The 13761-nt window shown below is 37.6% G+C and overlaps 1 long non-coding RNA gene across 1 annotated transcript in view; it reads right to left on the bottom strand.

The window, feature by feature from the left end:
* The window catches only part of LOC135254271 (uncharacterized), a 65379-nt gene extending 51915 nt beyond the window's left edge, over positions 1–13464 (bottom strand). Inside the window, exons 1-3 of the long non-coding RNA XR_010329800.1 lie at positions 13328–13464; positions 9788–9844; positions 9268–9324 (exon numbers count right to left, since the gene is read on the bottom strand). This is a non-coding gene — a long non-coding RNA (uncharacterized LOC135254271). The remainder of the gene's footprint in view (positions 1–9267; positions 9325–9787; positions 9845–13327) is intronic.
* Between the last annotated feature and the right edge of the window lie 297 nt (positions 13465–13761).

The raw sequence follows: 13761 nt of genomic DNA, 5'->3' as shown, positions 1-13761 counted from the left end.
TTCCATTACAGCAAATCGAATTAAGATCTATTCTAATCCACCTCTAGCGAGCGAATTAGTCTAGTATCATATATCAATCTTAGTTTTCCATTAAGGTCGTTGCAATTACTTTTTGTATGTGCATCAACTTGTAGCGGTATAGGCTACTTCTAAACAGCTAGCCATAGCTATGTAGATAGTTATTTGACAGTATCTGACTTCCTCCGTTTTGAATATCAAAAAATATGATGTAAGTGATCGTTCCAAAGATTGTTGAAAAAGGAAGGCGGGGCAAAAAGAGTAAGCGGGTTGATCTTTTTGGGCTTATTTCTTGCCTTTATTTCAATGAAGTGACTTTTTTAACATTGTGAATTATAAAATAGGACAACTTCCATTTGGTTGGTCAATTTACATTTTAAAATACCTGGTGCTTACCCTTTAACTGCATTTAATTCACTCTGAAAGATAAAAGTTAAAACTGCCCCCCCCCCATGGTGGGTATGGTTGTGGTGTTTGTTAACTATGGACATTGGCATATTTTCAGCAAGTCATCCTTACAGTTCTTCATTGCCATGATTAAGTACTACAGTAAAGGCTACCATGTGACTACCATGGAAGTTTCATGGTAAGCATGCAGCTGTGTAGTCACAAACCAGAAGCACACTGGAAAGTAAATGAAAATGAATCACTTTAAATTATCTTTTTCAGTTGATGAATGAGTCTGACAAATGCTAAGTTGAGAAACTTAATGAGGAATGTTGAGGAACTGAGGCCTGATTTATACATTATAGTCATCACAGCAGTCATATTGAAACATGATGAATCAGCCAGAATTCAGATAGAATGGAAGATTCCAGTTACTACCACATACACATACAAACAAATATTCACATTTCACACATGTAAGTGAGCACAATCCTAATCATAACAATACAGGACTGGCCCTGCACTATGTTATAATCAACTACAGTATATTTCAACTTAAGGATTCTGCCGTTCAGTGACCACACCACGTCCCATTAAAAAAAATCTTAAATATTTTTAATGAATGAATCTGTCATGTTAAACAAATACGAAGTTTGTATTTTACTCTCCTCGCAACCATCTTTGTGGGGACACACATGCCTAAATTCATCGTCACTCACCTTTCTGCAATTGTCAGTGAGTGCGCCCCCAGTCACGCGCACGGACGGGAACGCGCCGCTTTAAACCTCACACGCGGTTAAAATATCTGCCAGCTCAACAAAGACGCCGTCTGATTTAACTCGAATAATTACATCCGCATTGACAGGTTGAGGTTCTGTCCTGAACCATTAAACGGGGGGCAATTTGCCGCGGAAAGACGGCAGATTAAAAGGGGGACAGACTCTGTGAAGAAAAAAAGGCGAGGAAAGAAAGAGAGAAAGGAACAGCCGTCTTTGATCCCCTTCTAAATCCTAATGGGTTTGATTTACGGCGATACGCCATGTTTCATGTGGCCGGGATACTGCGTGGGTCCTGACACTTCATTACGAATTTAAAACAGGGGGGCTGATTGGGTCAGGCACGGTAGTCGCACCTAATTGAACCTTCTTATGTATACCACCGGAGATAAGCTCCACTGGTCATGAAAGTGAAAGACTGCGTGAGGTAAAGGAGACGGAGATGAAGAGGAGACCAATGTGGCGCGAGCCACCTTCAGGGGATGAGTTTCCTCACAGGCTTTAGTAAAGCAAAAGCACGAAAAGCAGCATTCATGCCCATCTCTCCAACCTGCAACCGCACATTTACATTGGACCAATGTGTTTCATGCGGAAAAATGACTAATGTGGTTAGTTGTGATTTTTCTGTGGCACTTCAGGCCACAGTTAAATGGTTAAATCAAATGCTGTTGTACTGTACAGCAGAGCCTGGTAACATTTTCTATGAATCCATATTTGTACCACATTATACATATCTTCATAATAATGCAGTCAATGTAATATTAGCACAGTTATAAACATGCTTAAGTTGAGTTTTTCATTTTTAATTGTTATTTTTTGTTTACTGAATGACTGGCTGCTTTTCCTTATTGTATTCTACTGGGTTCTCAAGGGTTAAAATCAAGTATGGATGGTCGCTGGTCACTCGTGGATATTTTGTGGGAATGATCATAGTCGATAATCTGCTGTTTAATTGAATTATTTTGTTAAGCCAAAAGAATTTAGAAAACGTGTGTTGTTCTTGCATAGGTTAAATGAATATCTATGTGTACTTAATGCTGACAATAACTTGCAATGTTTTATAATAAAATCATAAATATATATGTTTATAACTTAAGCAGTTCATCAGCAATCAATGATCACTTGTAGTGGCTTATAATATATATATTTTTTACAAGGATTACAATATCACTGCAGTGTAGGTTGTTATGTAAAATGTTAATACATCATATCCATCTGTCCAGTAATTATGAAGTTTGTCAATTGTCAATTAAAAAAACATAAATTTTCCTGACCCAGACTTAACAAAAATGGCCTAATAAAGTTCTGTCAGCCTTGCAATAACGTAGCCAAAATAAACAGCCCTACAAAATATGAAAAAAACTGCCCTGAGTTATAAAAAGTGTAAACCTAAAGTAAAACAAATAGACAAGAAGTACTATTAACTTTGGTGACCAGTAGCAGCTGTCGATCTGAAAATGGACAGCAGAAAACTTCACTTTAAACTGATCATTGGTCTCAACCTGTTTTCATTCATTTTCCTTGATTAGCAAGTGTGCCAATGATCTGAATAACCCATTGGTAGGTAAACACATAGCTTCTTTATTCACATGATATACTAGGGAGATTAAACAATAAATTAATTTTAGAAAAACCCTTTATAATCACCATAATTACACTTTACAAAAAAAGGTACACCACTCCACATAACTACCATGTTAGTCTTCAGCAGAAACTGCAATAAAGGCTGTCTAACAAGGAAAATGACTGAAAGCAGGTCGAAAAAAATAGTTTAAGGGAAAGTATCCCCTATCAATTTTCAGCTCGGCAAAATAGGCCTATTTGAGAAGTCATAGTTTTTGGGGAATTAAATTCTCCACCATGTCAGACTATCACACATCTGCTTGTGTGACCTGAAGACGGAGACTTGTAATTTGATACACAACCAGCAGCATCAAGAATGGTCAATTAGGCTTGGGCTATTACTAGACTTAGGCTACTTTTATATAGTCAATGATTACTACATAGTAGGCCTACAATCTAATTTACAACTCTGCTAGACAGCTGTTGCATGACCTGGGTGTTTTCACGAAGCAGGGTTAGCTGGATAACTGTGCTGAGTAAAACCTGGAACAGCTCTTTTTACTTGAGTCTATGTTCCAGATTTTGGAGGGTTCCGGGTTATACTATGTGCAGTTTGTGAAATACCCCCGTGAAGGGAAGACCTGCCCGCAAAATCAGCACTTTAAAAAAAATTTCCCTTCACCAACTTTAGTGTTGTCATTCATCAGTCATAAGGACATTTAGGCTATGTATTGTGCTTATATTAATTTATAATACCAACATTTAAGCTCCGGAAATATACCTTTATTATTTACTTTTATTTCATTCTTAAATTGTAAGTGCAAAATACGGACATTGACAGTGTGGAGGTAACTACACCAGTGTAGGCTCAAGTACCATATGGCATGTGTTAAGGTGAACACCGTGACAAGCCTAATGTGCACATACCCCAATTCTGGAAATCAATGTAAACATATACTGTGACTGAACCTAATGTGAACACATATGTTAAATGGGATAGTCAGGGCTAACACATGCTATGACCTTTGAAATTGGGGACTATCAGACTGGAACATTTGTATGATAGCACTTTATAATTTGTTAATGATTCCAATAGTATGTGTACTATATTATTGTGGTCAAATGACCACAAGCTATGCAAAGTAATACCCTCATGTAGCTCATGCCACAGTAGAAATGACAGACTAATTACAATAGGCTTTGCCTCACAAATGCAATGAAGTAATTCTCACATTTTATGAATGAATTTTATTTACAATACTACAACACTAAGAATATGTCACCACATCACTGTGCAGACAAAAAACAAACTTTAGTAGTAAAAAATGAAATGTGTTTTGAAACTAATATACTGTATTATTGCAACTAAAAGCAATTCAAATGACAGAAATTACTACAGTTGCTATGTCCTGCCTTTTTAGGAGGGTAAACCATTAACATTGACATCTTCTGGCTATGGGGTAATGTGACTAACAAATAGAATACACTGTGTGTGCATGGTTTAAATGGGAAAAAAATCCTCTTAATTAAACCATTTCTGAGACCTACTGTACAGGGATTAAACAACTTCTCCCTACAATTGATTACACTGTCTACGCTAGTGCTCTTATGTACAAATAATCGAAACATCATCAATAATGGTGAAATTACTTTCTTGGGATGGACTCAGATTCTCATTAACCTTTTGACCATGAAGTCACAAACATGGAACATTAAATCTAGAAGAAAATGATTCAACAATAAAAAGAAAACGAATTAATAATATTAGCGTTTTGCTTAAATATCAATGAAATGGAAGAAACACTAAAAAGGTGCATTTCCACATCTTCAAAAAAGTAAGACATGGATATATACTGTCAATGCGACACCAATCATAGAAAATCACTGGCATTTCAAAACAGTAAGAATGAAAATAACCAATACAAAGATTATTTTCAGCAGACACCCTTCTTATATTCTGAAGGGCATTCTCCATACAGAAGACTACATGCAGCATAAGAAGAGTTCCGGCAGGTGTTATTTATCATGTAGCAAACAAAAATCTTACCAAAATCAGTTTTCATCCTTACAAATATAACCTTTAGATATCTTTGTTAAATTTTGCTCTTTGAAATAACGTTAGTTTTGCGGTGACATTGGGCTTTTCATGCACAAATGAAGATGTTAAACTTTATAAAGACACCTATCTTTTCACTACTTTTGTTCAATTACTTCCCTCAAGCCTCCTGAAATGACGGCAGGAATAATGTGTGGTCTCAAGGTTGTCCTTTGGAAACCCAAGAGTTTTAATATCTTTACAAATTCACAAGGACCGGACTTTAGCAAAGGGAAGGAAGCTGATCTGAAGACACTTTTCAGACCCGTTTCTCCGCATTCCTTATTTGGTTTGCAATTCTATGATGTTGCCAAGACATTGGTCTTAACACATTTTTTCGTATATTGAACTGATGTACTGAAAAGCTACATCAATAGCAAGGTGTCCTCTGTGAAATATTTGGAGCCAAGTCATCCAGGTTCCCCACAATATCACACTACCACCACCACGTTTGACTGTTGGTATGATGTTCTTACTGTGAAGTTCTGCATTTGCTTTTTATGCCAGACATAATGGGACCCACGTCATCCAAAAAGTTCCACTTTTTACTTATCTGTCCTTAGAACATTATCCCAAAAGGCTTGGGGATAATCCAGGTGCCTTTTTGCAAATGTGAGACAAGCAATGATGTTTCTCTTGGTTAGCAGTTGCTTCCACCTTGCTGCCCTCTCATCAATTCCATTTTGGCCCAATCTCTCTGTGATTGTGGAGCCATGAACACTGACCTTAGCTGAGGCTAGAGAGGCCTGCAGTTCTTTGGGTGTTCTTGTGGAATCTTTTGCGACTTCCTGGATGAGTTGTCACTGCACCCTATTTCAAAAACTTTTTTTTTCATCTCACATATATGCTAAAAAAAAATTCTAAAACAGAACACAAAGTATAGTCAGAGTTAAACATTTTGATGCCTTAATGTAGATACATTTGAACTATTACCAGAGCTGTCCATGCTAGGAAAAGAGATTTCACAATTGATTACCCCTTCAACACGGCATTAACTCGGCAGTGGCTCAAAATAAATCAAATGGTAAATCAGGATAACCTATCAGACTGAAAGGGCCTCTTGGTTTCCTTGAGCAGTGTGGGAAGGAAGGCCTAAACAGCAAGGACACAGAAGCACACTAAAAGGGCCCATTGTTGCACAGGGAGAAAAAAAAACCTACCCTCTTCCTTTCAAGGACATGTAATTAGCAGACAACAGCTGTGTCCATTTCAAATGGTAATATTTTCCCCTTTGCTTCATATTCAATGTTCTTCATACTTGCACACACAATTGTAGGTTTCTCCGAGATGCTTTTATTTACTGTTTCCCTCTTTTATTTTCTTGCATGCGAGCATTTACGCGAGCCAATAATAACAGACAGCGGCCCCTCCAGCACGTAATTGCCGTGGCCGGGTGACATTATGAAAAACCTCCATACGTGAGCTAATCAAACATTTGGCTTGAGAATTCTGAGTGTCATTCGGACCGTGTTCTCTCGTGTGCTGCTTTCTGATTCTTCTCAATGAAAAAGAATGTCCCGACATTCTAGAAAATCTATGAGAAAAGCCAAAGTGTACATCTAAATCGTGCTTCACACTAATACACAATTCCCAGTTTTTCGAAAGTAACTAAAAATAGTCTGAGACTTTTATCAAATGATCCACTAAATCAACAAGCATGTATGGGAGCATGTTTCCAGATCAGCAAGTGTATGAACTGTTGCAAGCATCAGCAATCAGCACCCAGACAATACATAAAATGAAGTCAATAAAATTGAGCATTTGCTTCAAATTGTTGCTGAAGGAACATGGAAAATTATTTGATCATCAGACTTGTTTTCAATGGGAAAATAAGAAATACACATTCTTCTCTGGGAAGTCTCTTTCTTCCAGGATTCATGTTCCAGGTGGTCTTTGATGCGGCTTTTGATTATAAACTTATCCACATTCGATTAGTCAAGTTCCTACACAGTGAAAGGTTCTGTGCAAGACCTGATTTGAAATGAAGGACAAAAACCCACCTATCTCCACAGACATCACCGATTTACAAGAAAATGATGACACAGGTCAAAAGGTTGAGATCCTATCTCAGAGGACGCAGTAGGCTATATCCCCATTGGTCACAGAGTAGAAAAATGGACGCCGATGGTGCCTCTCCTCTGTGTTTGTAACTTGCTCTGACAGAGGCGTAGATGCGGACACACACAGGGCCCTGGCATTGTGAGCCTGGCCCTGATCCACTGCAGTGTGCTCTCCTTTCAGCTGGCATGTCTCAGTCACTTCACGAGGCAACTGGCCGCTTTCTTCACCGTAATCCAGTGCTGCTCAATGGGATTAGGAACACGGCACTGTTGGGCCAAGAGGAAATTTGAAACCCTTTCTAACAGCCTGTTGTTACAACAGATTTTACCTCACCGCCTTTAGCCTCCATTGAAGAACGACATCAGACAATAGTCTCTTAGTCTATTAGGTATTTAAATGGCTAGTCCCCCCAAAAAATAGGATGTTATACAGTATGTTGCTCCTTACAGGGATGCCCAAGCTTTTTTGACTTACATTTTAATTTTCCAATGGCCAGCGCAATGTTATCAACGGACCAGGTGACATGCAAATTTCATTACGAACTTCCAGTCAGATTCTCCCATCAATTACTCGGACCAGACATTACAAGCCCATAGCTTGCTAACTACAATAGCATAGATAAATAGCGAACTGAGCAGAGCTTTTCCCTATGTCATATCTACACTCAAAAAAATAAATCCTTGGACAGTGGTTGCACAAAGTATTATCAGGTAGGCTATGACAAACATGGCATATAGGCTACTTAATTACACGCAACCACTGTCCATGATTTCATTAAGCAAATCTAAATAGTATTTTAGTAAATTGACAAATTTCCTTTTTAAATCTACTTAGGGGCGATATAGCTCAGGAGGTAAGACCGATTGTCTGGCAGTAAATTATAAATGCAGTCCATTTACCATTACCATTTACTTAATATGCAACCACTATCCAAAACTAGTTTTTTGTGTAGTGTTCTATATCTAGTGTTGGTCATAGCTACTAGCTTAACTACATTTTCCATTAGCCTACCATGTGTGTAGTTGAACTATTTCCATAATCTAGTTGAACTGTACCCGTATTGGCATAACAGTAAAATTGTTGACCAGTATCATATCTGGACAAAGAAAAATCCCAGTTTTATATTTAAAACACCATTATCTGTCGGATATTGAAAGTGAAATTCCCTGCCTAAAGTGGACAAGATTTATCATGTCACCATGACCACTGTGCACCCCAATGCCTTGGCAAAGTTACAGTGTAAATATCACATAATATTAGACATTCATGTGGCCATGCCACACAATTTTGAGTTCTCAATTGTGTCTATATCATTAATGGGTGTGCTTAATGCAAAAGAGTCCTCAAAAGCAGCTGATTGGCCACATTTGTCAATCAACTGCATCTGTTTGTCAGACAGAAGCCGTACAGAAGAGGAATGAAAATGGTAAGAAATAGAAGTGGTGCGTTTTTAAAAATGACACCCAATCGACCAGCATAGCCTCTGCAATTGACTGGTCGATCGCAATTGATGGTATGAATTTAATAAGGTTATCAGGAGGTAAATCACACAATCGGAATTCAGACTCCCTGACTTTCATCTATCCACATCTGATTGCAATGTGCACATACTTTAAAGTCAATATCGTGGAATTACTCATTTTAGGGAAGACTCTTCGAAACTACAGAACTTGAGGGGTGTTCTGTTTGACTGTAAATTCCTGGTGTTGTTTTCACTGTGATGACTGATGGACAAAAAAGAGATCCGCACACTTGGATGTATCAAAAGAGCAGTACAGTCCAGACCTCTCAATCTGTCCAGTGCTTAAGGCTCGCTGGCTGCTCACATCGGACAAGGGAGAGACAGACACTTTGAGGACTGAGAGGCAGAGGCTGAAAACCATTGAAAGCCTGACTGCAATTGCAATGAACTGTCTCGCGTGCCAGATAGACAACTTTTTTTCTCTCGGCTGCAATTAGTGCCACAAACTGCAGTGGCGGAATGTTCTTTTTTATGCGCTCCTTGAAAAGTCAACACAAACTGTCTTCTAGTAACAACACAGCTTCTAGTAATGACCCCCCCCCCCCCCAAATAACCCCTTTTTCTGTGTGTCACACTGTCCAGGGTTCCCCACTTCCCTCTGGGAGGTAGAAATCAATAACTCCCTGTTAAAGATGCGTCTGACCGCCTGGCCTGTCCACCTTTCCTCTTCATGATATTTTTTAAAACCCTACAACCCCCATGACAACGCGCAAATTATTTTTGGAAACAACCAGCGCTGTAATCAAACCCCAGCTGCGTGACCAGAGGGTGTCTAGTAACACACATGAAGTCACTGTCTGTCATTATGAGCAATACTTTGATAGAGAAGGTGCTGGAATAAATACCTTGGGAATCCGGGGCCTTGATTTGAGAGTCAGCACGGGTAGGAGACGGTTGGGGTTCTGTGGCAAAAAAAAAAGGCATTATGCTTAATGACCATTCCTCCTCAAAAGGGCTGAGTTCACTTTTAGGATAATCACAGCCATTCACTACATATGTACAATAATGAGTAATACTATGTCAATCAAGTTTAAACATCAAGTGTTAATATATAATAACAATAATCATAATAATAAACATAAGTTCTTTTTGTAAAGTATTTTTAGAATTTGTCATTGTGCTATAAACAACACATTTACACCAATGTGTTGCCCCACATAATAAGTCAACTGAGCGCATTTCTCACTTATTTACTTCCTGATTAAATGAAAAGAAAAATGCAATGACATTATTGGGCTATAAAAGAAAACACAGAATTGTTTAGAGATTATTTTTCTGCAAATTTTTGTGCCAGGAATGTGATGAATATTGGGGCTGTCCTCCCTTTGCTGATACGGAATTGCACAAAAACACAACTATATTTACCACAGGGAGGACTTCTAGGGGTGACAGCAGGACAAGGCTGGGTCCCACATGGTCCAACTGCAAAACAGATTAAAGTTTCCTGAAAATACCCACACGACCTTCCCTTTATAAATGATAGCAAAAATAAATAAAAAAACACTGAAGAGAAATAGAAATATTAATCTAAAAGAAAACTATATATATACATAGGATACACAAAACCGCTCTTGCCAATGTTGGAAACTCAACAGCGGCCTCTAGTGCAAAGGAAAAATGCAGCAGGAAGGACGATGGCCATTCGTCCTCCCCAAGCCTCCATAAGCATCCATTGAAACGTAACCTCGTTACTGCAGCTTCTCCTCTACTATCTTTTACTTTGCAAAAATGACAACTGTGACGTCCTTCCTAAAAATGATGTTGTCCCAACCAATCAGCCATCAAAAAAAATGACATACTGTACATCCAATTAAAGTAGCCTACATGGGAGGGGTTGATCAAGTGTCTTGACGGGAGATTTCATGAACGATAGCTACAGACAGAGAGAAGCTTGTGATAAAATATAGCAAATTTATAGATTTTTTTTAGTTGAAATTTTTAAATTGAAGATAGTAGCGCAAGAAGGAGAGGCTGTAGGAGTTATTCTGTTATTTATTTGGAGAAGTTGGCAAAGTTTCTTAACACTGCTAACATTAGCTAGCATAATCTTGTTATAGCTAGTAGAGAGAGGAGCTTGTTATACAATAGCTGTGCAAAATTATAGTTTTTTTTTAATATTATATTTTTTAAATTGTAATTTTTAAATTGAGGGTGGTAGGGCAAGAAGACAACATGGTTATTTTTGTTATTCATCATTGGAGAACCTTGGCAAAGGAGTGAATTTGACACTAAAGTTTGAGTACCTATTATCCACTGGGTTCATGCAAAAGACATGTAAACTTATTTGCATCCATATGAAAAAATAATATGTTTTGGTAACACACTATTCCTCATTATGTATAAAAAATGTCTTTGTTATCCTCTTGTGGTTGTTTTTTTCAGTACTTTCACAAGTCTTTGCTGCACCGGCAAATATGTTGGAAGTCGCCTAGTTATAGCATTACCTGATAAGGGGACGTGTACCGACCACCCGTCACAATTAGTGAAACTTTAGTTTTTCTAGTTTTCTCCAGTTTGTGCAAGCAACTCTAAGCCATAGTGCAGGCATGTATTCATCTCTGTGATATTTTAGCTTCCAAAAAATGGTGGCTCAATGATCCTCCGTGTCCTCTATGGATGGACCTCCTGTGAGCTCCATAATGTTTGGGAGAAAGCCTTTTTTTTGGAGGGGGGGGGGGTGAATTTGTTTCTGTACTCCACAGTTTACATCCACATTTATCGAACAAATGAAAGTACAAACATTCTTTTCCAATTTCTACCAACAATAACACAAAAAAGTTGTACCATTGCTTGGATAAATACAAAAAATTCTGATTGGTTGACAGCTGTCCATTATGTTTGTGTATTACCACGGTAATCTTGGTTCTTCGCCTCATTACACTTCTAAATCGCTATGTGAAAATTGTAAGTGTAGAAACCCCAAAATAAAAGTAAACATAACCATAGCAACACATTATAACAGTTGATTCACAAAGCCAATAGTTAAGGTTAAATATGCGGATAAATGGTAAATGGACTGCATTTATATAGCGCTTTACAATTGATGCCTCTCATTCGCCAGAGCAGTTGGGGGTTAGGTGTCTTGCTCAAGGACACTTCAACACGCTCAGGGCGGGGTTTGAACCGGCAACCCTCCGACTGCCAGACAATTGGTCTTACCTCCTGAGCTATGTCGCTCATAACAAAAAGCTCATGATAAAAAGCATTTTTTTCCAACAAATATCTTAGTTGCAACACATTACATCTACTTAAACTTTTTTTTTTTTTTTTGCAGTCAGTGGTACAGTATTTATTAAGTTTGGAAATATTGACATAGCATAGTTATGTGGATTATAGTAAATGACACAGCTCACTGTCTGCTCACAATAGCCATCATACCAATAGTTAATTAACGTATGTTCTATTTTCCATTGTTGAATGTCTTTTCTTACATTTTGCTAGCTGATGGCCCAGTGATATAGACAACTCTTTAGAATCTGAACTAGCACCATCTACCATTTCCAGAGGAACTAGATGAGTGACAGATGTTTACATAATGGTTTTAGTTTTGTACTTGATTAAAGTGACAAAAATATTGTTTTATTAATTTTTTTTACACGCATTTTAGTTGTAGCCATTGTATGATAGATATAAAGCACTCCGTGCCAGTGTTTATACAAGAGCATATGGCACTTCATATGCCACTTCAGGGAAGCTCACGGCCCTCAGCATTCTGCCTCAGGCTGATCACCGCCCTGCCATGCCATGTATTCCTCTATAACAGGGGTGCACGACTCTGGTCCTGGGGGGCCGGTGTGCATGCTGGTTTGTGTTCCAACCAATTACCTTAGTTTTAGTTTTTTGACAGCTCTACAAACTAGGCTGGTTAACTCCTGGACTTGAGCACAGTAAACTCCTTAGGATACGCTTGCAGTGTGCAGCTGTAGCTGGTGCTTATGCAATTTTCAGATCAAGATATAAGCGCAGCATGTAATTGCTTATATCTTAAGTATATATACAGTGAGATCCATAATCTTTAGGACAAACACATATTTTTTTCTTTATTTGGCTCTGTGCTCCACAATTTTATATTTGTAAGCAAACAATTCACCTGCAGTTAAAGTGCAGATTCTGAGCTTTCATTAAAGGGTATGAAAAAATGCCTTTGTCCCAAACATTATGGAGCAGCTCACTGTGTAAACCTACATATATTATACAAACAAATTAATAATGGTGTAAAATTAGCTTTTTGTACTTTTCAACAACAATAAGTCCTGCCAGTAGGGGGGCATTAAACAATTTTTAAACAAATGAATCTGCAACTGCGACAATCAGTATTTGGTACTGATAACCTTTGACCTATTCCTCTCTAAATTAAATCAGAACTGAACCACACATTCATTGTATTTATTCTCTTAAACATTTCATCAAGTAGCAAATACATGAGCTGTAAGCCATACGCATATAATTATTTGCATGTAGGCCTTCTATAATACCATATTAGTAAGGAAGAATAAAAATGAAATACAAAAAAATTATATTAAATAACATGCTGTGGGAGCACTCTGAAAGTATACATAAGAATCATATTTAATTATAGGAAAAACAGTTCTACTGATCAACCCAACCAATTTGACAATCATAAAATAGGTTCACTAAAATTAACACAGATATAGGTGAATTGTGTCATGTATGAAATCCAATAAGGATTTTTTGTTGTTGTTTGTTTTAAAAACAGACGTATCATGCTTTCAATGAAATAGTTCAAGCACTTATATATAGATAAAAAAGAAAAAAAATGATATGCCTTAGAATGAATCCCCTGGGAATTGTGTTCTGTTCAATCTTACAAAACAGTTTCAAAGAAAGACTATCTACCTACATAGGGCTGTATGCAAATAAAGAGAAATGTGTTACAACACTTACCCTGAATAGGTGTAGAATATTTGCTCTTCACTCTTTTTCATTCTTTTTCAGATCTTACTGTGTACATCCTTTGGTTGCTGTCCAGAACAGAACGTAAAACAGCAGAGGTGTAGTAGTCATTTGATGCATCCAAGAATTTTCACTGCACTTCCTGACATGATTTTCTGGAGATGTGCAGTGTCACATAGATAACACTAGAGGAGGCTATACAGGACCATATTACTTGGGTTTGAAAGACTACAGGCTGGAAGCTGAGATGTGCCTCAGAATTACATTACATTACATAGTTCCATATACCAAAACACATTTTTAACAAATTGGTTATAACAAAACAAAATACCCAATAATCTAAAATAGAAAATTCTACTTCATTTTATTATCCTTACTCATGAAGGGCACCATCTAATGATCTATTATGGTGAGTGTTCTTCGTT

Source organism: Anguilla rostrata, chromosome 4 (assembly GCF_018555375.3).
Source record: "Anguilla rostrata isolate EN2019 chromosome 4, ASM1855537v3, whole genome shotgun sequence".
NCBI classification, from domain to species: domain Eukaryota; kingdom Metazoa; phylum Chordata; class Actinopteri; order Anguilliformes; family Anguillidae; genus Anguilla; species Anguilla rostrata.
The sequence above is the reverse complement of the archived record's forward strand: the minus strand, read 5'-3'. Positions and strand labels throughout refer to the sequence as shown.